General features: G+C 32.4%; 1 protein-coding gene across 2 annotated transcripts in view; it reads left to right on the top strand.

The window, feature by feature from the left end:
• The window catches only part of LOC106457045 (5-hydroxytryptamine receptor 2A-like), a 69392-nt gene that overhangs the window by 6579 nt on the left and 38175 nt on the right, over positions 1-24638 (top strand). Inside the window, exon 1 of one of the 2 annotated variants that reach the window (XM_022382867.1) lies at positions 19270-19310. The exons of the other annotated variant lie outside the window; for it this stretch is intronic. The gene's annotated coding sequence lies outside the window, so the exon portion shown is untranslated. Of the gene's footprint in view, positions 1-19269; positions 19311-24638 lie in introns of those variants that run through there. 2 annotated transcript variants of the gene reach the window in all.

The following is a 24638-nucleotide window of genomic DNA, read 5'->3' as shown; positions in this document are numbered from 1 at the left end:
GCATATTGCAAGTCGAGTGCCCTAACCACCTGCTACCTCCAATAAGAGGCAAATAAATCATAATATTATCTATACTAAGAGTTAGTATCCAATATATAGATAATCTGCGAGGGAGTCTGGTGTATTTTCCAAAAGGCTTCCTCAAAGTATAGTAAACATACGTTTTGGCTTTAACTAACAATTTGGCCTGGCATGGCCTGGTGGTTAGGGCGCTCGATATGTGGGTCGCGAGATCGAACATCGTCACCGAACATGCTCGCCTTTGAGCCGTGGGGGCATTATTATGTTACGATCAATTCCATTTTTCGTTGGTAAAAGAGTAGCCCAAGAGTTGGTGGTGGGTGATATTGGCTAGCTGCCTTCCATCTAGTCTATCACTTTTAAATTAGGCACGGCTAGCGCAGATAGCCATCGAGTAGCTTTGTATAGAATTCTACAAAAAAACAACAAATTAACAATTGTATATACTGTTTTGTCTTATTTTATTTACAGTTGTTTTAAATCTGGATTCTTGATATTTATTTGACATATACTGAAATGCGTGCGAAATAACTAAAGTCAGATAATTTTTGAAAGAGACCTGTATTTTCGGTTTGCTTCAAGTCTCCAGAACCCTGGCAATAGGCCAGTTGTTACTAGGTGTTAAGCATGTTTCAAAGTTGAGAAAGCCAATCACTGTAAACTTTTAAACCTTTAGTTCTTATTACAAAAGATCACAAAAAAAACATGTCCTTTTTAATGCTCAGAAAATCGATAACTTAAACACATGATATTTTAGTGAGTTGAGTTTGTGTAATTTAGTATAATTTACACAATATATTGCATATAGCATTATGTTTACGTGACTCAGTATAAGACAAATTCACATGTCTAAAGATGCATGTATGATTACTATTGCCCATGTAATTTATATATATTTATAAGTGATATTTTCGAATATTTATGTCTCACTGTACTTAAAACAGGTTTTTTTTGTTGAACATTCTAAAATCTAAAATCAGGTAGTCAATATATCATACAGCTAATAGCAGCATAGCTACTGGCTACTTTATTAGTGCATCCTACTAATATTGGATTAAGCAGCTTTTTACTGCAAAAAATAGTTTAAACTTGACGTGGTATAAGCTCAAAAAATGTTATTCGTCCATTAGGATAGTCTACAATTGATTCGTTGATGTCAGTAGAGATTTATGGTGATAGATGCAACATTCAAATCCATCATACAGGTGCTCAATCAGCTTGAGATATCGTGAATGCCCTAGTCAAGGGAGGTGATTGGATCATAGACGAGCTCTACTAACCAATTCAGACTATGGGTGTGGTGGCTTATGGCAGTATTATCTTGGTGAGTTGTTTTATATAAGGAGGAAAATTCAGCACTGTGAGTGTAGATACAATTGACAGCAATGTTCAGATACACTCTGGATGCTATTTTAAAGGCAATAAAGGACCTTACATCATGAAGATTTATACCTCCTTTAGCGGAACTACACATGCAAGATCAAGTGCCTGATGAATGTGTTTTTTTTTCATATCTTTATTCTACCATCAGTAAATCAAAATGTGGCACGCACCTTATCAGCTCACATCACATGATCTCAGTTTACAATTTAAGTAGAACTGAAAAGATGTTCTTCTATTTGCATTTGAAGTAGCGGTTTATAGACAGGTCTTTCACAGTCATGTGAAAATTTCTATGATATTCTTCGCATGCTACAATTAGAATTAGTCGAATTCTAACTACTTTCGAATGAATCAACTAATTAGGATACAGCCTCACATCTTTTACATCTTGCAAGCCTATAGAATTGTACTTTCTCTCTGTCAGTCATCAGCAGTTATCTAATGGCAATAGTATTTAATTTCGTTTACCATTATTTATAGTCTTTGGTCAAAGAAGATCATTGATAAAGAAGATTTTGATAGCCGAGTACCAGCTACCAGGTCCCTTTGAAAGTCGGGGCGATTCTTGCTCTTATCTACTGTCTTACAAGTTAGTTATGAAATGACTACATCTCTGCAAATATAGGGTTTAGCAATCACTTGACACAGCACATAATATTCTATTTTGCATAATGAAGAGTTAATTTTGAATTTTCATGAATTATATGTCTATGTTTCATTCTTTCTTTCAGACATATTTATTTCAAGTATTTTACATGTTGTTTTTCGCAATAGTTTGCAATACTTCATATTATATCTTCGTTAGATTCAGTATAGTAAACATTACTTTTAATATGAATTAAATAGAAAATTCGTTTAATTAGACTTGTTTTCAAAATCGTATAAATTTGTTAAAATATACGTCGTTGATTTCTTTGTATTATAATTTTTTCTCGAAAAAGTACATTGACAAAAAGTTATACTAACATACACGATTATTCTGACAAAGAGAATAAAAGCTTTAAATAACTTTAGCAAAGAGGGAATGATAAAACGATATAGCATTTAAACCAATGTCTCAACAAAATTCTAATTACTGGACTTGTTTTATTTTACCAAATCGTATTAAACGTATCCGATGCTTGTGGTAACGTCGCTACTACCGACACCACATTGTTTCTCCGCATCGAATTTAAGGTTCTTACTAATTCTTATTTACAGCGAGTAAAGATTGAGTTGTCAATATAAGTACATTCTAATGGTCAAGCGACTTTAATACACCTTTGTGTTTACTCATTTCTGTAATTAATATTGAGCCTACATTTTCCCTGGCATACAAATTTTGCTTCAATGAAAACAAAAAAGCTCATTTATATTTTAATAGTTTATTAAAAATGAAAACAAACAGTTGTTTTTACCGCTAAAATCGAGTGACTAAATAGAAGTCGACGTAACTTGGATGCCGCTATTAATGCAAATAACCTCTATATGAATTTAACCTGTCACACGTTAGAGTTACTACAACTTCTCACTTTATACATTACAAAATAGTGAGGCAAGATTATTGTGAAGCTAAACTTCTTCGTACTTAATCTGTTCGAAGAAATAGAGAGCTTTTAACTATTGTGATTGCAGTAATCTTTCAAACCACGACAAGTCCTTTTTTTTTGTACTCAGTGTCTAGTATATTCGTCAGGTATATACACTTTTTACTGTGACGTCTATTTTAAGGCCTTCCTATATTATATATATAAATACATAGTTAGAAATACATGATTATATACTGTTGAGAGTTTGTAAGGCATAATATTTTAGAGCTGGCTAGCCAGATTCAAATAACTAAGATACCACAAAATATTCCCCACACTTTAAGCATAAGATTTCAGAGCAGGTGAACCAGATTCAAATAAGTTAGTTACCACAAAATATTCCCCACACTTTAAGCATAAGATTTCAGAGCAGGTGAACCAGATTCAAATAAGTTAGTTGCCACAAAATATTCCCCACATTTCAAGCTGTGGATGCGTTATAAGATAATTATTAATTAAGAAAAAACAAAACAGTTAACATCTGAAATGTATAAAGTGTCATAATATATTTATCAAAAATGTAAGTTTTGTTTATATATTTTAATGCAAAATATATTATATATATATACCATATTCAAGTGACATTATTCCGCTTGTTACTGTAATTCATTCAACACCATAACTTAAAATGTCAACCCCAGGAACAATGTCTTTTGTTGCGTTTTACGTAAAACTTTGAATTTAACAAAAACATTCTACTATATTGCAGTTAGCAATTATGTATAAACCTGAAACCTGGAGTCATTTATAATCGTCATATAAGCGTTCTTGTTAAGATTATTTAATCATAATATTGTCACATTCGCTGTAGGATTAACCTTATGATGATGAAAAACTTGCGTTTTTTTCAGACACATAATAATACCAAAATATCACCAGTTTTATTAGGGTCTATTGTCTAAAGATGTGCATTCAAGCACTCTTACTTCAACGCTATTATCTATAGTATTGTTACTGTGTCCATTATCATGGCAACCTCCAATGGTAATCAATTTACTGATATCATCATCTGTAGTATTGTTACTGTGTTCATTATCATGGCAACCTCCAATGGTAATCAATTTACTGATATCATCATCTGTAGTATGTTACTATGTTCATTACATTATCATGGCAAACTCCAAGGGTAATCAATTTACTCGTATCGTCATCTATAGTAATGTTACTATGTTCATTACATTATCATGGCAAACTCCAAGGGTAATCAACTTTAGTGGTATCATTTCGAAACGACTAAAAAAGAGCTTATAAACATGGAGATATTTAAGCAAAATCTCTAAAAAAAGATTAAGTGTTTAATTTTATCTAAGTCACGTTTCATTTCACTACCATCAATTTATTACAATGAGTATAAAATACAAATATTTTAACTTTACAATGTCTATTGATAACGGCTACTGTCGTGAATGTTAATAAAAATCTGCACAAAAATAATTTCTACCATCGTTTTCATCATGTTGACAGTCATTTAAACATGAAACAATCTCCATTTTGATATAATAAAATACTTATAAATGCACGCATTCCTCAGTGTGAATAAAGAAGCTTTTGTTAATAAAACATATATGTTAGTCTTTTTTTTTACCATTATTCTCTTAATATCAACAAGTTAGGCTACTAAATTTCAAGCCACAATATTAAAAAAGAAAGTATTCATTTAGGTATCATATTTCTTTACAAAACTTTAAAAGTTCATGCACAAAGAATGTAATCCTCTAAGAATCGTTTGCTTATTAACGATGTACTACGTTTATCATTTTTCATATTAATGATATGGAAAACACTGGAACTGTGCAACCTATTCGTAAGATGTCGTTTCTAAAGAGATTATCTGAATATTAATCTAGAATTTCTTTCCATTAAAGTTTGATTTACTCACACACAAATAATTCTTTGCGTTTTTGTTTCAATGGAACTTTAATTAAAGTAAACGCAGTAAATTTGAGAACTTTAAGGAGACGGTATTGAATGAAATGAAGACCTGAAGAAGGCTTCAGTATAGAAGCTGAAAAGTTGTCTTCATTCATCAGACAGTTGCAGCCCATCAAAGTTCTCAAACCTAATACTGTGCGTTTGTCAAATTTTTATTATAACTCTGACCACATAAAACTTTATGTATATGAGTTATACGTACAATTAAATGATAATAAAATGTTTGCTTTAAGAAATTAGGTTAATATACGTAGAGTCATTAAGCGTTATGGGTTACTCAAATTTAGGGTTTAAATGTGTAAACAGGTATAAAATTGAAACAATATAACACTTTGGTTAATTGCAATGTTAGGTCTTGACTTAGATAATTACCTGAAACGGCATGTAAAAATACATTCAAGAGCAATGTTGTCTGCCTTCAAGAATGAAGCACCTTACATACCATGCAAATCATACTTATATATAGGTAGGTATCTGTATCAACTTTTGGTTCGTGCACACATGATACAAGTGTAAAACTATTCAAGTCTTGATCATCTGGAAGTTGTAGAATGAGGTATGAGCTTCTTGTATCTTTTTCTTTCACCTTGAAAGGAATGACTTTTTCACAGGCTTGCTAAAAACAAATTAAGGCTTAGCACAGGTTGACGTCAACGACATATGGATTAGACGTAATTAACTCATGTCACCCTGCCTAAACCTATTTATACAAACCCATTCTTTGCTTTAATTTTTTACGTGCGTTTCTGGCACTGGATATCACTAACACTGTATATATTCGTAGGTTCATAGTTATATTCATTACAACTCTAATGCCTTCGTTATTTTCTCTATCCGTATACTTCCTAACAATTTATTGTTTTACTAGTAATTATAAAACATTGAAAACTAAAATCAGAGTATATTAGAATGAAAGAAATATGATATTAGTTGAAATGAAGTTAAACAACTTTGATGAAGATTTCCCATCAGCATAGTGTAAAGTACTGGTCAATTATACATTAGGACTACATAAAATATCTAATACCAGGCTTTGTTTACTAATTGTCTCCTGCTGAGGCAGCGGTAAGTTTACGGACTTGTAGCGTTAAAATCCTGGACTTGATCCCACGTGGTAGACAAAGCGCAGATAGCCCATTGTGTAACTTTGCCCTGAAACAAAAACAAACAGGTTTACTAATTAATCTTAATTAACTTCCGATCAGATCAAGCTACCTACATAGAGTAAAATTAACAATCAACCTAGTAATGAGTATAACTAATTAAATATACATTTCGTAATATTAGTAGAAGATCATTACTATTAATGAAGTATTTTAATAAAAAAAAGAAATTTTGATATATTTCAATACAAAATGTCGCTAGGCCATATTTTTAGAGTAATCCCAAACCAGAGACACATACGATCTTTCATTCTGTGATTTCTAACATTTATAAGTTATTTTTTCATGTACGATTTATAAGTAACTATTATTTTTCATGTACTGTTCATAAGTTACAATTATTTTCATGTATGTTTATAAGTCACTATTGTTTTTACGTATTGGTTATACATTAATGCAATATAATAATCTTTAAGAATAAACAATTCAGCAGAAAAAAAATGCACAGCTCCTTTTTCGTTGTTGTTGTTTTTATATTGTCGGATATGTAAATACACAACAATTAAATATGTCTTATGAAATTATATATTCCCAGTAACATTAGATGCTTGAAAATTCTCAAAAATATTACAAACCAAAAGTGTTGTAATTAACTTATTAAGATGATACACAAATTATGGGCTACAAGTGATTAAGATAAATCTTCCTAGCATATATATATGACGCAAGTATTACATAATAGATGTTTTCAAACACACTTATGTCATAAGTTGTACCTTATAAATTACTTGTTTGTTTCTTTTTTCGGATATTCGCAACAATCTACACAAGGGATATCTAGTCTAACGGTTCCTAGTTTGAAACTGAATGACCAGACTGTAGACAGCTAGTAAACAGCAAATACTGCCAACCTTTGGGCTGTTCTAATCAAATACCGAGATTTTGTTATCTCTCTTGTAACGCATTCACAGTCTCAAAGTGAGGAGCGCAATTTTGTAGCAAAAATTTCACGGTTCGAAACTCAAACCAATGGGCCACTATCGAACCACACGGTATAAATCAAGTACCATTAACAAACATGGATAACTTAACTTACAATTGTACCAAATCTAGTTTCGAATATTACTTCTGAGAGTGGTAGTAAAACAATTTGAAGTTGGATAGTGGTTAAGTCATGCTGACAAGTTTAATTTTCGAACGAATTTGTCTTGACCTTACTCTGCTACAGTAACAATAGTAACCGAAAGCATCAGAATAAACATCTTCAAGAATATTGTGTTCATGTGGAATTGTGTTAGAGTCTAATTTAAACAATAAAGATCTTCACGAATATTGTGTTCACGTGGAGTTGTGGTAGAGTCTAATTTAAACAATAAAGATCTTCAAGAATATTGTGTTCACGTGGAATTGTGTTAGAGTCTAATTTAAACAATAAAGATCTTCAAGAATATTGTGTTCACGTGGAATTGTGTTAGAGTCTAATTTAAACGATTTCGTTTTGAAGTTCAGTTGTTTCTGATTTGATTTGTTTTAAGATTGACAAAAAAGTTACAACTAGAATGAGGAGGAACCGATAAATATAACAAAACTTTTTAGAATAGTTTTCTATGAATACGTTTTCCAAACTCACAAATATGTAAAGTAGACATACATATAAACAAACTGAGACACCAAAGATTTAACTGTTGTGTAGAATCATAAGTAATTTAAGTAAGATTTACTTCGGAGTAAGACTTGATGAGCTAGGCGTGGCCTATTACTTAGCGTGCCCGAACAGTGAATCCAAGGTTCACGTCTCATTGCACCTGAAAAGCGCTTCGCACTTTGGGTCCTTGAGTGTATTATAAGAGTGGTGTTAAAATATCATTATTTGATTACTTTAGCCCACGATTTAGCGGTGGGTGTTGTTGACTAGTTACCTTCCCTCTAGTCCATTTAATCACGCCCCCCCCCCAGTGGCACAGCGGTATGTCTGTGGACTTACAACACTAAAAACCGGGTTTCGATACTCGTGGTGGGCAGAGCACAGATAGCCCTTGTGTAGCTTTGTTCATAATTAAAAACAAAACAAACCATCTAATCACACAAGTAAGACTTGGTAAGATTATTAAATTCACAAAAAAAACTTGTTATGCCACTGGAACAAGCTTACTAACATTTTTGATAATGAAGAAACTGGGATAACTTCTAGTTCAAAATGTTGAGTTTTTATTAGGTCATCGTAAAAGATCTGAGTAATAAAAATACGGTGCGACATTTATTTATTTTTCAAATTTTACGTGATAATATTAGTAGATTTAGTGAAAGAAAACCCAGCTTTATCAGTCTTACAGTTGTGAGAAGGGTTAAAAAAATACTGTTCTGACTGGCAGTTTTCTTTTTATTCTGGAATTACTATGTTTATAGGATGTTCAAAAACTGCCTGTGATTTAAGAAATGTTCTCACCTCGGGCAAAAATTCACTGTGTTCTTACTAATCAGACTTTAAACTGAATTGAATTAGTATAACGTCGGTGTGTGTTCATTCACAACTTGTAATGCAAATTTCAATACATGCGATTTTATCATGCATAATAATATATTTTAACCCTAACTGCTGTATACATGTTTACTGCGCAGCTTTTAGTTTTGCGAGACTGTATTTACTCTATCGACAGAGTTTGATATCGAAAAACTAAATACGAAATATAATATTACGTAACATTGTTTAGCAAAAAGTTAAAATCAAACATTAATTATTTTGTGTTCAATTTTTCTATCAAAGTGACTAATCAACACAACGCTTTATTAGTTACGGTTCAAACGCCAAAAACTGGTGAAGCATTGGAAACCAATAAGCCTAAAATGTGTAATAAATTCACATAAACTGTAGATGTTTTTTGTTTTTCATATTCTTCTTATTTTTCCCTTTCGGGATTCAAAATCGGATACGTGTGATTTGTTAGGCCTATTTGCTTACGACGCTACGAATGCAGTAGTGTTTTCAGAACCTTCCCACTGCGCTGAGATTTATCGAAGGTTGAAACAGTGAATAAGAAACAGGACATTAGACATTCTGTGACTTGAGTATGTATCTTGTTCAGTAAATTATACCCACATACATATATATATCATACTTAGTATTAGTCCATAATATACACGCAGATCATGAAAATACCGTGATTTCCAAATGGAGAATCATAAATCTTTTCATTCGTATGCATGAATTTATGCTACTAAAATATACGTTAGGTATGAAGCCTAACTTTCAACTATCAGACGAAAACTCGCTGTATTCAAATCACGTTATCTGACACATTTGAACTTAAGCAATGATTTACTTGAAGGAATATCAATATATTTTAACTTAGAAACGTCTGAAATGACTTGCTGTATTGTTTAACGGAGGAATGTAGCATAATTAAAACGTATAACTTTATATATTTTCTCAAAAAAAAAAGAACAGCAAAGATGAACGTTAAATAAGAGTTTGATCGATCTGACACCTTACCTAAATGAAGTTTTGAGACACTAAAAACATACTCTAAATGGAATGTATACCGATGTTTATCTCGTTGCTGTAAACCAGTAAAACATGAATTGTGTTTAGAAAACTCCAAAAGTCGAGAGTCATCCAATATTTTGCTCTCGCTCCCGATAAACGTCTCAAATTTCTCAAAAAAAAAACTAAATAAAAAAAAAGACTTTTACTTTTCAAATTCATTTATCATTGTCACGGAATTGGGAAAACATAACAATGATGTACGGTCTTTTTTGTTTGTTGTTTAGCGCAAAGCTACACTATGTGCTATCTGTGATGTGTCCAACACTTGCTGCTGAGTCACTGGGGACTAGGTGTAAAGAGAGACAGCTTTGTGAGTGTTATGAATGATCATTTGATAGCTTTTGTACGTGGCAATACTGCGTTATTTGACATCAAAATGCACTTGTGTTATTGATTTTTAATTTATTTCACTTAAATATCAACTGAGATGTTTGTTGAGGTTACACCTTTAAGTATCTCAGAATGATTAACTGTGGACTAAAAATTCAAAATGTTCTACTAGAGTTGGCCCCCGCACCTACTACACCAAAGGGGACACCCTCCTCACCGCACGTTTTGCGGTTAAGTTAAAAATTATGCGAACTTCTATTGGGAAGGAGCCAAACGCGACCCACTGGTTAGCGTGCAGGGCTATGTATTCAAAGTTTTGTGGTTCGCGCCCAATTACCACAGAAAAAAAATAATCGCTCTCCGCACTTTAGGGCCATGGGTGCGTTATAAGAGTGACAGCTATATCATTTTCTACGATTAGAGTAACCAATAAGTTGGGGTAGGAAGTGTTGACTAGCTGCTTTATCTTTAATCTATAAGTTGAAAATTAGGTACTGATAACTTAAAAATATACAACGATGATACTCACATGGTTTGATTTCTGAAAAATAATGAAAGTCCTTCGTGTATTGCGTCGGTTTTTCTTCCGTACTGTACTAGCTATATTCGAATTCTTTATTGTCCACAGTGCCAACTGAAATATTTTGTGCGGTGCATTTCTTTGGTTATTTTATAAAACAGCTCCACTAAAAGAAAACTTTCCTTATTAATCGATATTTCGCAGGCTTGACATGGTCTGGTGGTGAAGGCTCTCGACACCCAATCTGCCGGTCGTGGTGATCTAACTTCATTCAGCAAACATGCTCGCCCTTTTAGTCTTTGGAGCATTTTAATGTGAAGGTCAGTCCCACTATTCTTTAGTAAAGGGTAGCCCAAAAGTTGACATTGGGCGGTGTTGACTATCTGCTTTCCCTCTAGTTTATCATTGCTAAATTAGGGACGGCTAGCACCGATAGCCTTCAACAAACAGATAGAGGTTATTTCGCCTTACGGCTCCAACAGGAGCTCATCCGTACAAATATTGGGGAACAAACATACTTCGTATTTGTAACAATAAGCTCCTGATAAAGACGAAATATCGAACAGTAACGTTTCTTTTTATCTGGAGTTGTTGTCCCAAAATAATCAAAGAAATAACTAGATGTATATTTACTGTAAATACAGTTCATACGGAGTAATATATTTATTAAAATGAAATAGGAAAGAAAAAGGATGATTTGTTTTTAGTTTGTTACTATGTGCAAAGCTACACAATGGGCTATCTGTGCTCTGCCCTCCACGGGTATCTAAACCCAAATTTTATTGTTATATATAGTGCTGAGCCACCAGGGGGCAAGGGATGAGCTAGGATTATAATATATTCATTCAACTGTAATAAAGGGTGTGTAAATTTGAGAACAAATGCTGATTTCAACATAATCTATCTTTAATAATCAAATAAAACGAACTGTCAAAATGAGAGTGCGACCCTCACCATATATTAATAGTTATTTTTCTTTCAAATATGCCTTGTGGTCTACCTACTAATCTTCCTTAAAATAGTGGTTCTGGTCCTATTAGCTATAGGCGATTGAGTCAGTAGAGTAATATCAGTTCTTAATCTCCACTGAAAAAATGAAAAACAGAAAATATAATGTCCGTTATTAGATACTGTTAGTTAGTGTTCCAAGCGGTTTATGTTTTTAAGCTTGATGGGAATGGAAGTTAAGCAATAAATCGGTTAAAAAATTTTCTATTATATTACAATTTGGATTCCTGCACTAACTTGAAAATGTGCATTACCTAAATATTCAATTAGAAATAACCTAGTTAACAAGGCGTGAAAGTTAGTGAAGCACTGATAGTTTAATATCAGCCTTAAATGAAATATTTTGAAAAACTGTAATTTCCAAGTCCTTAATTATAAATATTTAGCACCCAGCCAGGCGCAGAAATATGTAATGATAAGAATTGTTTTATGTCAAAAATGATTCGTTTTTTGCACTTCTATAGAAAAAAAGAAGGCATAAACTCATAAGGAAAAACAAAATAACCCAAACGTTTGAAATTTTGCGAGTGAAAAAAATTAATAATTTGAAAACACTGATAATCTTTAAAAATTATCTTAAACTCTCACAGCTTGGCAGCTTCTTGGCGTAGCTTTAATCAGTCACTGAGAACAATTACATGAATTTCCCATAAATGAATTTGTGTGTAGTTCTTTTTTTTATTTTATACTCACCATATATATGTACTTGCCGGAGACATAACTCTATATATCATAATTAAGATACTCACCGTATATACGTACTTGCCGGAGACATAACTCTATATATCATAATTAAGATACTCACCGTATATATGCACTTGCCGGAGACGAAACTCTATATATCATAATTAAGTGTGAAAGAATAAAAATTTAACACAGATTAACTATTTTCACTAAATCAGGCAAAAATAAGCAATTCCTGTTTCGTTCGAACTTGAAAAATATAGTGAAAACCTCATAAGCGATGGAAATAACAAAATTAAATAATAGGTTGAACAATAGTCAAGTTTTTATATATTTTCTTTATCAAAAGAAGGATGACGTTTCGAACTAGTGCTCTTCGTCAGATCGTACAGTTTACAACCAGTTTAAAAAAATATATAAAACTTAGCCATAGTTTGAACTTGAAACGATCGTTAGGTGGCATAAGATTTCCTTTAGATCAATTTTAGTAGAATAAATATCTGGAGACAAGAAATAGATACACCAAATAAGGCACTTCATGAATATATGCAAAATATTTCCTAAGTGAAAGGCAGGAAACAGGTTACTTAAACCTGTATTTGGCATTTTCAAGTTGATTTTGAGGACATTTCAGACTCTACAGAATTGGTAGCTCAACACTAATAGAATCAAAAATATCACATAAGTATTTGACATATGCATACTGAATGTAGAGCACTTCATTTCCTGAAGTGCTTGATAGAGTCGATACACTTGTGTGAAGAAAGTAATAACGCTAGGTTTTTCGTTTTTTGAAACTACAGAGGATGAACTGTTTCAGATCCTGTCAAATGTTCATAGAAAAACTTTGGATTCGGATGTCGACATCCCTCCAGAGAAACTGAGATAATGTTACACTAAACATGTCAAATTCGTTTTTCTCTAAGAGAAAAACATTGAAAAAAGCTATGTTTCGTCACAGGAAACAAAAGTGTTCTGTTTTTCGTTGTTGTTGCTGTATTTTTTGTTTTGTTTTTAAATAGCCTGAATTTCCTTTGGTTTCATTATATATGTGTAGTTGTAAGGTTTTCGTTTTCATTAGCAAATTTCATACTTTATTATGACTTGAACACAAATTCTGAGAAGTAAACGTTCTAGACATTCCTTTTTTTTCAAAATATTGTCAATTTTTTCATTGCATCAATTTTTGTATGTCAGGGACGTTATAGATTTGGCCCATATTTTCTATTTTAATCACAATATGTTCATGTTTGTAATTCCTTATCCATGGCTTTTTTAAAAACATTTTAGTAGACATTTAGCACTTTACTTCATTCACAAGTAAATAAATATGCATTTAAAAATGTTTTCAAGGGGCTAGAAGAAATCCTGAAGCAGATAACAAAATACCAATTCACTTCAATTCTAAAATATTCATAGTTATCATTGTTAAAAAATATTTTTATTAACAAAACATCAGAAGACTAGTACATACCATGGAATGGATAATCCTTTTTATGTAAAAAACTCTACGCATATTTAGGAAATCATGATCCTTAAATTAGCAATAAATTTAACGTTAAACTATTAAATGGCTATTAAGGAGAATTCACTTGGCAGTTAATTAACAGTTTTGCGAATTCAAAAATTTTACAATTCAGAATATCATTTGAACCATTTCTTAAATACGAGGGCCAGGCACGGCCTAGTGGTTATTATGCCAAACTATAGATCCGAGTGTACATGGTTCGCATCCCTTTGCAACAACAAAATTGTGCTCAGCACTTTGCTACCGTGGGTGCATTATAAGAGTGACAGTCAAATCCCAATCTCACTATTCGATCAGAGTAGTCCAAAAGTTGGTAGTTGGTGTTCTAGTCAGATCATAATTAGGGACGGGAATGTTAGAAATTGTTACGTATTTGATTAATTTTTATACTACATTCGTAAAATCATAACTCTGGGAATTACGTGCTTATCCAAAAACAAAACAAACGTTAAGCACGATATAACTATATCACGTTAAGTTCTAAGCATTTTACGGTATCCAAGGAAAAGGCTCCCAAGTGGCACAGCGGTATACCTGCGGACTTATACCGCTAGAAACCGGGTTTCTATACCCGTGGTGGGCAGAGCAGTTTAGTTTTGTGCTTAACAACAACAACAGCATGGAAAAAAAATAAAACACTAAAAATATTCTGTTTATTGCATTATGGCAATGTTAATTCTATAGTAATTTATTATTGTGGAAAAACGTAAAGCTATTTCTATTTTGTGAGTGTATAAGATACTAACTAGTAGATGTTAAATCACAATATTTTGAATAGAGAATAAAAACATTTTTCGAGATATAGAAAACTATGTTTTACTGACGATAAAGCGAAAAGTATTTTGATTGTTATTTTGTTAGCAAAAACCACTTGGTCACAATTTGTTTGGGGGAAGTGGGGTGTGGGAGGGGTGGAAGGTAGCATTCTTCATTACTTCACAGTGAATTTTAAAAGAATTACAATATCTATAGCTGGAGATAAGATATAACGTGCAACTGAAAGGCGAAAAAATTATGAATTATGAGGATATCACAAATGCTTTGGTTTGATAAGAATGTGTTGTAAGATTACATAAGTTGAGAAACTTTGTACCTTACTCAAACATTACAACCGTTTTGAATCTATAACTTACAACCGTTCTTTTGTAACTTTTCCAAATAAATAAGGCTTTGTTTTGTTTTAGGAAAACAAGGGAAACACGATTTCTCAAAAACAAACAAACTAATTGCCGAACGTTTCGGTTGTCACTCTTTTATCAAGGATATGTAAGCGAGCATATAAGCTCTGACATAAACTATGTTTACAAATCGGATGAAACGTCTGATTCAATGGGCAAATATTAGTTTTTGTTCTACTAGTTATGTTTCAAAATCATTCATCAAAATATTTCAGTAAACATATTTATTTCAAGTAAGGTATAAGGCAGAATGACGAGAATAATTTCATTCTAGACTAAGCTGAAAGTGTAATCACCAAAAGTATTTTATAGAACAGTAACCAACAAACTGGTTATGATCTACCGTACACACTACGCTTATATGCTATTGAAATTAAACCAAACTTAATTTTTTTAGAAAAAAATAATACAATTTATATTACACAATAAAAAAAAATAATGATCATCAAACAACATCAAAAGCTGGGTGAACAGCAAACTGTACCAACGGGGAGTATGGAACGAATATCAAGAGCTAAACTAGCAGGCAGAAAATAAAGCATCTAGTTTCATTGAAATACCAAACATTCTAAAAAATCCTACAGTTTTCTTTCCTCATGTTTCTCCAAATAATTCTTTTTTCAGTATTGTTCAAAGACGTTTCGGCTAAAGTTCAAACCATTATCAATAAATCCCACAAGATTAAACCGAACCTAGATTCTCGTGAAATTATAGCTCTGAACACCTTATTGCACACAAACTTAACACTACCCCCTAGAAAAGAAACTCTACACTTTTCTACTACAATTAAAAACTTATAATTTCTTTCAACTGATAAGTACAACTTTCTCAGACCAACTGATTCAATAACTTCACAAATTTATGATCTTTCCAAAGTTCATAAATCTGATTTCCCTCTACGATCCATCGTCTCTGCCTTTTATTTCAACTTATGCAGGTATCTAGCTTGGCTATTGTATCCTTATGTTAGTCCTGCCTCATCATTTGTCAAAAATTCAATAGAATTGGTCATAAAGCTAAAATACTTCGACACGCTCGCTCCTATCATCAGTTTCGATATGAAAAGCTTGTTCACACAAGTACCGGTTTCAGAAGCGTTGAAATTGTTTCATAAACGAATCTTTTCGTAGATCTTCACTTTCTTCATTACACCACTTCCTGCGACAACCTTCAATGTGAAGGTTTCGATTATGACCAGATCGAAGGATTAAGTATGGGCAATCCCATTGCTCCCGATCTCGTAAAGATATTCATGATCAAAATTGAAGATCAAGCTATTTCCACGTCCTTTCATTCACCAATCTTCTGGGTCAGATATATTAATGGTATTTTTACTGACTTCCATGATCATTCCTCCATCGAAGAGTTTTTGCTTTGTTCTTTCACACCTGAACCTTAACCATCCTATCATTAAATTTGCCATAGAATATCATAGAATATAAAGTAAACTACACACACACTTCCATTTCTGAATGTATTAGTTAAAAGACAGGATAATAAGTTCCACACTTTCAGTTATCATAAGGATTCTCACACACGTTTCTACGTATCTTTGAACTCTTATCAGAGTTTTTCTCCTATGGTAAGAATCGTAAAAATGCTATATAATTATATCTTGTACTAGTAAAAAATGTTTTCAATCGGATCTCGACAAATTGAAAGCATGATTAGAAACCGAAAACGGTTTTCTTCTAGAATCCGTTAACAAAGTCTTCTCTTAGCTAAATAAAAAATCCTATGTAAAGTCTCAGCACCAGTCAAATAATAATGAACGTCCTATTTACTGCATGGCTCCTTTAACCCCAAAGTTTCACATTTAAACAGAAAGTCTTGAAGAAAAATGTTAAATAATTTCAAATTAACTTATCTGTATAGTTTGTGTTTCTTCCTAGCAGAAAATTAGGGCAAGTTCTATCAAAGGAAATACCAAGATACTGATATATCTTGTTCCGTGTATCAAATATATTTTGAACAATGAGATAAGAGAGCCACAAACAAGTTCTTACCCGTATTAAAAGAGCATAACAATCTCCTTTCTTCCCATGTTTATAAATGTATGTCCTAGCACGGTCACACTGCTTCTTTGTTTGCTTGTTTGTAAATAAGCACAAAGCTACACAATGGGCTATCTGTGCTCTGCCCACCACGGGTATCGAAACCCTGATTCTAGCGCAGACATACCGCTGTGCCACTGGGGGCTAAATCGCTGCACAATAAAGGAAGCCTTATCAATTAAACAGTTTGGACCTAAACTTCATACATTTACTGATATCATCTCTGAACCTCTGTTCCAAACTTCTAAGTTGAATTTTTTTACACATATGTTTTATCAATTCTATTTTAAGGTGTATTTATAACATAGTGCAATCAGACTACCCTAACCTGCCGAAAATAACCTAACATATATTATAATTATGTTTCGTACACGTATGTCACTGTGTAAGAAATCGTTTTATTGTAGATTTTCTCAACGATTATAATAATATTAACATTCTAATAGTAGGTAATATACGACACAGTGTAAAATATAAAAAAATATACCATATGTTTTGATCCAATATCTCGGAATAACACCAAATTGATTTGAATACAGTTTTTGACACTTTCACGTGTCCTCTCCAGTCCAACGACTGGGTGTTGAGAGAAACACATCTATACACTGTTTATTGTATACAGAAGTTTCACGTCGTTAACGGCATATAACTTCTGAGAAAGAGTTCAGCTTAACTTGACCTTCAGTGACGTTGAAGTTTGGCAACCTTTGAAATTACAAATCTTCTACAATTTTTCTTTTGAACTAATTTTTAGTTTTATTGGCTGATTTTCAGTCAATTTTATGACCAACATTCCTCATGTGTAGAAAAATACTATTGATTGTTTGATCATATTTAACTTCCTTTTTTATATTCTGCGAGTCTTATTAAACTCTGCCAATCAAAATACCAATGTATTCATCCGCTAGTTTTTCATTTTACCTAGATTTTGAGTTCAGTCATTATAGTTATTGTATATAACGATGCTCAGCTAACTAATTATACGTATTATACTCTATGAATCCGATAATAAATAGGTTTTTCAATGCAATTAAAGAAATACTGATGATAAAGAAAGAAACTGGGTTCCTAAGGAGAAAGGAATAACTTTTGAAATCCAGTTCTGAAAAATATTTAAAAAAGTTATTCTGGACGCTAATATTAAAAAACTGAAAGTTGAAATAAAGTATTTATATATTTTATTTCGTACGAGTTCGGAGTACACAAAGCAGCTATAGGTTAGCAGTGGCATTCGTTAATTTGTAACGCTTACCTCATAGCGATCCAACTGAAACATGATGTAATATAACAAAGAAGAAACGCATGTGCAGTATACATCCATGTCGCAGTTGTTGATCACGTGATTTGTACCAGTCAGTAAAACTATTATGGTTATACAGCGCGGCACTCCTACGTGGACTATTATCTATTTTTTCCAAGAACAATAAAATTTACTCATGCTAGGCTTAAAATTGTCCATATTATATCATCTAATTTTAAGATTTTTCGGAACGATGCCTCGGAACCCCCCCCCCCACTTCCCATAAGAAAGAGTGGCGTTGCGATGAAGCGTCCAGGAATAGCAGGATGAAAAATTGAGAACACTAGAAGAAACTTGAGAAGGAAGAAGGTGATCGAGCACTAACGATTTATCATAAACTGAACCAAAGATTACAAGTATTGTTGTTAACAAATGATTTCTTAACTTGTATAAATGACATAGCTTATCACCGAATTGAAGAAAATACAAAAGAAACAATAGAAACTTATTTCAGGAATCGGAAATGTCTCAATAACTAGAATCAGAGATATATACTTCTACTGTCAATATTTTTCAAAAAATATATAGAAATTGTGAAAGCATCTTAACATCTAATAACTTATACAGCTGTTAGTCAACAAATTAGTATCTACAAAGTATATTATATTGGTTAAAGAAATAGGACTTTACGAGTAAGTATTATTTGGTTTAGCGCAAAGTTACACAATGGACGTTTGCGCCCTATCCACTGCGGGAAATCAAACCTCGAATTTTAGCGTTGTAAGTCCCTGAACTTACCGCTTACCTACTGGTGGAGGGGGTATGGTTAAGAACTCGAAGCATTAACGAGACGTATGATTTTGTAAAATTTATTACTCTGACCTAGAAATATTGTTGTAAGTACTGTTCATATAATTGTCTGTAATAACGTTATTATTTTAGATAAATCCCCAAATTTTTTTCAGACAAGTTTTTGTTTTTTTAGAAAGTTAACATATTTCTAAAAACCAATATAAGTCGATGTTCTATTCGGTTGTTGTTGTTGTTTTTTGTCAACTTCTTATATATATCTCTCTCTCTTTTTGCATAATTCTTCTGTAATCTTATATTACATAACACTGCCATCCGCATGCGCGTTTCTCTGTATATTTAATTAGGTGCACTGGTTGTATTAAGGCAAAAGACCCACGAGAAAGTCGACCAACGGCAGCCAATACGTAAGCTATTTTATGTTTTAACAGATTTGTCATAATGTATTGCGTTTTAACCTCAGTAAAAAAAGAGTTAGAACTTGCAACGTTAGGATTTAAACCTAATTGCTTTAGTGTTTGAACTTAAAATTAGATTATTCTTTATCTTGAAAGATAAGTGTCTGTTGAAATAGATCTTTTCATTATAGATAAAACTGTGCGAAAAACATAGGCTTGACATGGTTCTGAATATAGAAATAGTCTATATAATGTTTAATGTCAAAAATCACTTGCTCTTAAGTTGAAATTAGTATTAATCACATTTAACGCATCTACTATATTTCTTTAATTTGAAGTAGAGTTTCATGAATAAGTCGCTCAATAATCTGACAAGAAAATAAGTAAGAAGAAACGTTATAAGTATTTTTAGCATTTGAAAGAGATTTTTCAAGATACTGCGATTTAAGAAATAAAATAAAACTTCATTAGTGCTCTTTTTTAACTAATGCATTATAATTTAAATAAAATAGACATATACAAGCCAAACATTTCTGATATTTTAGAGTCACAAATCTTAAATGGCAAAGACACCGTGAAACCTGATTGAACTTTATAAGTTATGTGAATTGTTCATCCACAAAACATGTATTTCGTTAGAAAAAATCAAGTTTGTCAAGAACTCTCAAGAACCAGCATGAAGAGCAGTTAAAGAAGATTAATGAAGACATCCGAACGCTATCTGAACTGTTACAAATGATATTTAAGTCAAGTAATTGAAAAATATGTATACACCTCAATCGATGAGCATTAAAAGTAAATTAGGATCAGATTAAATTACCTACTTAGATCAAAATTAAAATTCAACCCCATAATCCTTCTAGCTAATTAAATACAGTTTTCTTACGTTCTTATTTATAAAGATGCCCTCAGTAGCTCAGCGGTGAGTCTGAGAGCTTACAACGCTAAATAGCTGGTTTAAATATCCGTGGTGGACAAAGCATAGATAGCCCATTGTGTAGCTTTGTGCTTAACAACAAATAAGCAAACTTTTATTGAATTTAAATTTATTAAATTCTACTCAAATGACAAATACCAGAAATATCAAAAACAAGATTTGTTTGTGCTTTAAACACATAGTTAGAATTTGAGAATCAATATATACTGATTTTTCAAACAACAAAAATTATATTGTTTAAATAAGACAAATTATCGTCATATTTGTGATATGCAAACAGCTCATTAGAAAAGATAGAATATTTTTAAGTTGTGAAATACTAACTGAACTATATTATTAAGCATATTTGACAAAAAGTAAGAAACAAATTAGAAACTTTAGAAAAAAAAGTAATACCTGGGCAGATTAATGGGGCGAAAAAACGTAGTTCAATGATGAAAATACAACAATAGAATTTATGACTAATAATGTATTTATTGAACGTTTCGGAATAAATAGTTCAAATCTTCCACAAGCTCCTACAGTAAATGCAAAAAAATAAAAATAAAACATTTTAAAGGACTGCATGAATTTTGAATAGCACTGAAGATACTCAGATTCACAGCAGAGCGTGGAATGTGTATAACCAGTAAATAAACTCAAATATACACCCACGATACATAAATATGGAAATGTACCTACATTTTTAAAGAGAAGGAATTAAAACTGAAGTTCACGTATGATTTATGTTTGGGAAATGTTGTTTGATAAGGAGACTTTATGGAATCATAAAATCCAAATCTGTGCAGCTTGTAGCTAAAGCTTCGAATCTCATTTGTGGGGTTATGTGCCCATTCGAATCCCATTTGTGGGGTTGTGTGTCCAATAGTTTGACGGTGTGAGTTGATAGCAGAAAAACAATAGAAAGTGACAACTTTTGTAAGAAAACCCCATGCGCCCATGGGTTCGTTCAGTTAATGTGGTGTTTGCTTTTACCAGTGTAGTTAACTTTGCAACTATCACACGTATATGGGCTAATAATTCATGAAAGAAGTGGGGTCAGTTTGCAGCCCATCACATGAAAAAACAATATTTGATATGATGGTTTAAACACAGTTCTCAGGTAAATTTGGGTTCAGTATTTATGTAACAGTTTTGCTCGTGTTTATGATTGTAGAACTGTCTTATTTTCGAATCATCTAAAAGATCATAATAAAACATTGTAAAAAAAATGCATTCCTCCCTAACTTCGAAATGGGCAGATTTTGACTTCTGTTGAAAGTAGAAAACTGACATAGCAACAAGGGAAAACTTACGAATAACTAGAAAGAAAAGTTATAAAAACAAGTACAAATACTTAACACTTGAATTTACGAGAACTTAGATCAAAAAAGATATTGGCTGTAAGAAGCGATTAAAAAAGTGTACAAGTTTACAACTATGGAAAACAACGAGCTCAAAGAAAGAGTAGAAACAACAACAAAAACTTCATTATTTAGTATATATTTAAATATATCTAATCCTGAAAAGATCCGTATAATGTCCCAAATAATCAATATCTCTGTGTATCTTGCTGGCCACACCTAAATTCTCCAGTACGTTTTCTAAGAAACTCAGATCACAAGAAGTTACAGAGACAAAGCTAAGTGCAAAGGCTGTTTAAAACTTAGTCTGAGCCTGCTAATTAGAAACGTTTATAAACATATACAAAACAGCTTTGAAATTCGAATCTACTCAAGATAAGATTAACTACTTCGCGCTCACAGATATCAAATGACATCAAACTTTCTTAGAAAATCACAACTTTTTTTGTTCTTCTTTCGCCGACTAAGAAAAGAAATACGCTAAGAAAAAAATATTTTGTTCTGGCAAAATAAGAACCTGAAACAAAAGAAAGTGATTTAGGTCAGTTAATTAATGGGGGAGAGTAAATTACGTTTCCTCTGCCTCCTGTGAATAATTACATTTAAATATATTGTAATACACTGATTCAGTAATAATACAGTGCATATAACATATTACAATGCATAAAAAGTTTTTAATCATAGAAGAAGCATGTTATTTCACTTTAATAACATACAAATCTAGTATATAAAGTAAAGTGTATGTCCGGAAAAAAAATACACTGTCGTATATATCTATCATTCCATATCTATTCCTTATACGTTTCCACATTTCTTGATCAATCAGCACCAAACTTGACACAATGATATATGATGACATGAGGAAGGTCACAAAGGAGGCTAGACTAATCATCTAACTTCATATTCGAAGAATTCCTGAAAACAGTGTGTCTTTCTTTTCAGTATTTGTACCTTTATTTATTTTTACTCTACTTTTAATGTTTATTATGTTAAGGAAAAAAAATAGAAGGGCAATTTCATATTCTTTGTCACAAACGAGTTTTTATTTCACCTGTCCAACGGATGGGTACCCCAGCTAGTTATACATGACTTAGCTGTCATGTTATGCAGACTACATGGTAAAATTTATCAACATAACTTTTTCTTTTTTTCTTTCATCGGAGATATAAAGCAACTGCTTACATACGTATTTTGTAACCACTTGTAAGCCCGATTTCTGTGAAACCCACGTGCATGATTATAACCAGAAAATTTACCATATTTCAAATTATCGTTTGACTTTAATTTCGCACAAAGCAACACGAGGGCTATCTGCGCTTGCCGTCCCTAGTTTAGCAGTGAAAGACTAGATAGAAGGCAGCTTGCCAACATTACTGGGCTAACGAATAGTGGGGCTGACAGTCACATTATAACTCCCCTGCGACTTAAAGGGCGAGAATGTTCGGTGACAGAGATTCGAGCCCGCAATCCTCAGATTGCGAGTCGAGCGTCCTAAGCACCAGCAATATTTCATGACTAAAAGTGTGTTATTCATGAAATTTATTACGATTACCGCAGTTTTGCTAGTTTTCACAAGTCATGCGACTAAGAAAGACTTAGCATGCTGTAAATAGCGCAATACATAGTACCTGATTAGAGGGGCACTCATTACAGCACATACCTCAGCCACGCAACGTTGGTCATATTAGGCCCTCAAAAAATAAGAAAATGTATCCGTATGTCCGTCGTTATCAATATCCACGGAATGTTTTTGGCAGGACAATGAGGAATAATATTCTACATATGTCCAACAAGTTTCATCAAAATCCGATTATTTTTGACTGAATTAATGAGCAAAAATAATGTGAAATATCAGTCCCCATGTTAACAGATAGGGATTTTTTTTTATTTTCGTGACCTTTACCCTCCAAAACGTAATCACTTCTAAGTTTGGCCATAGTCCAAATTTATACCAGGCTTTGTCCAAATCCATTCAGCCGTTTTCGAAAAATCTTGCTGACAAATACACAAACAAACAAACACATTCACAGGGGTAAAACATAACCTTCGTCACGTGCGGTGGCGTAGGTAACAAAATTTTACATGATAATATCACTCAGTTGATCAGTATGCGATATCACACTGTTAAAATGATACTCCATAAATGTATAGGGTTTCAAGTGCGAGGATAATACTCAGTAGATCAGTATTTATTATCACTTGTGAAAATGATACTCAATAAATGTATAGGGTTTCAAATGCGAGGATAATACTCAGTAGATTAATATGTATTATCACTTGTGAGAATGATACTCAATAAATGTATAGGGTTTCAAATGCGAAGATAATACTCAGTTGATCAGTATGTGTTATCACACTGTTAAAATGATACTCAATAAATGTATAGGGTTTCAAATGCGAGGATAATACTCAGTAGATCAGTATGTATTATCACTTGTGAGAATGATACTCAATAAATGTATAGGGTTTCAAATGCAAAGATAATAATCAGTAGATCAGTATGCATTATCACTTGTGAGAATGATACTCAATAAATGTATAGGGTTTCAAATGCGAGGATAATACTCACTAAATCAGTATGTATTATCACTCGTGAGAATGATGCTTAATAGATCTACGTAGTAACCATGTGAGAATAGCAACAAATCAGTATAGGATATCGGATTTGAGATTAGCAGTTAATTAAGCTATGTTGTGTTGAACGTGCAGCTTATCTGTCTCGAATATTGTATTTATAAAGCTATATTCTTATATATGTATACACAATAGTTAATTCATTAAAATCGAAAATTTAGCAAATTTCGGGTGTAATGAACAGAAAATAAGCTTATGATGTTTCTTTCTATAATAACCACAAATACCATCAGTTACAAATTTAAACAGATTAAACTTAAAAATACGGCTTTGTTGTAGTAACATGCTACTTAGTAAATAATACCGAATGATCCTGTAAACATTTCTCAGAAAGGTGTCAGAAACAGACTACAGTGAAATAAGCAACTTGAATTATATAATCACGTTGCTTTGAGAACAAGTTCTGGCTGACTGTGAAAATTA

Source organism: Limulus polyphemus, unplaced genomic scaffold (assembly GCF_000517525.1).
Source record: "Limulus polyphemus unplaced genomic scaffold, Limulus_polyphemus-2.1.2 Scaffold286, whole genome shotgun sequence".
In the NCBI taxonomy this organism is placed as follows: domain Eukaryota; kingdom Metazoa; phylum Arthropoda; class Merostomata; order Xiphosura; family Limulidae; genus Limulus; species Limulus polyphemus.
This window is presented reverse-complemented; position numbering and strand designations above follow the sequence as displayed.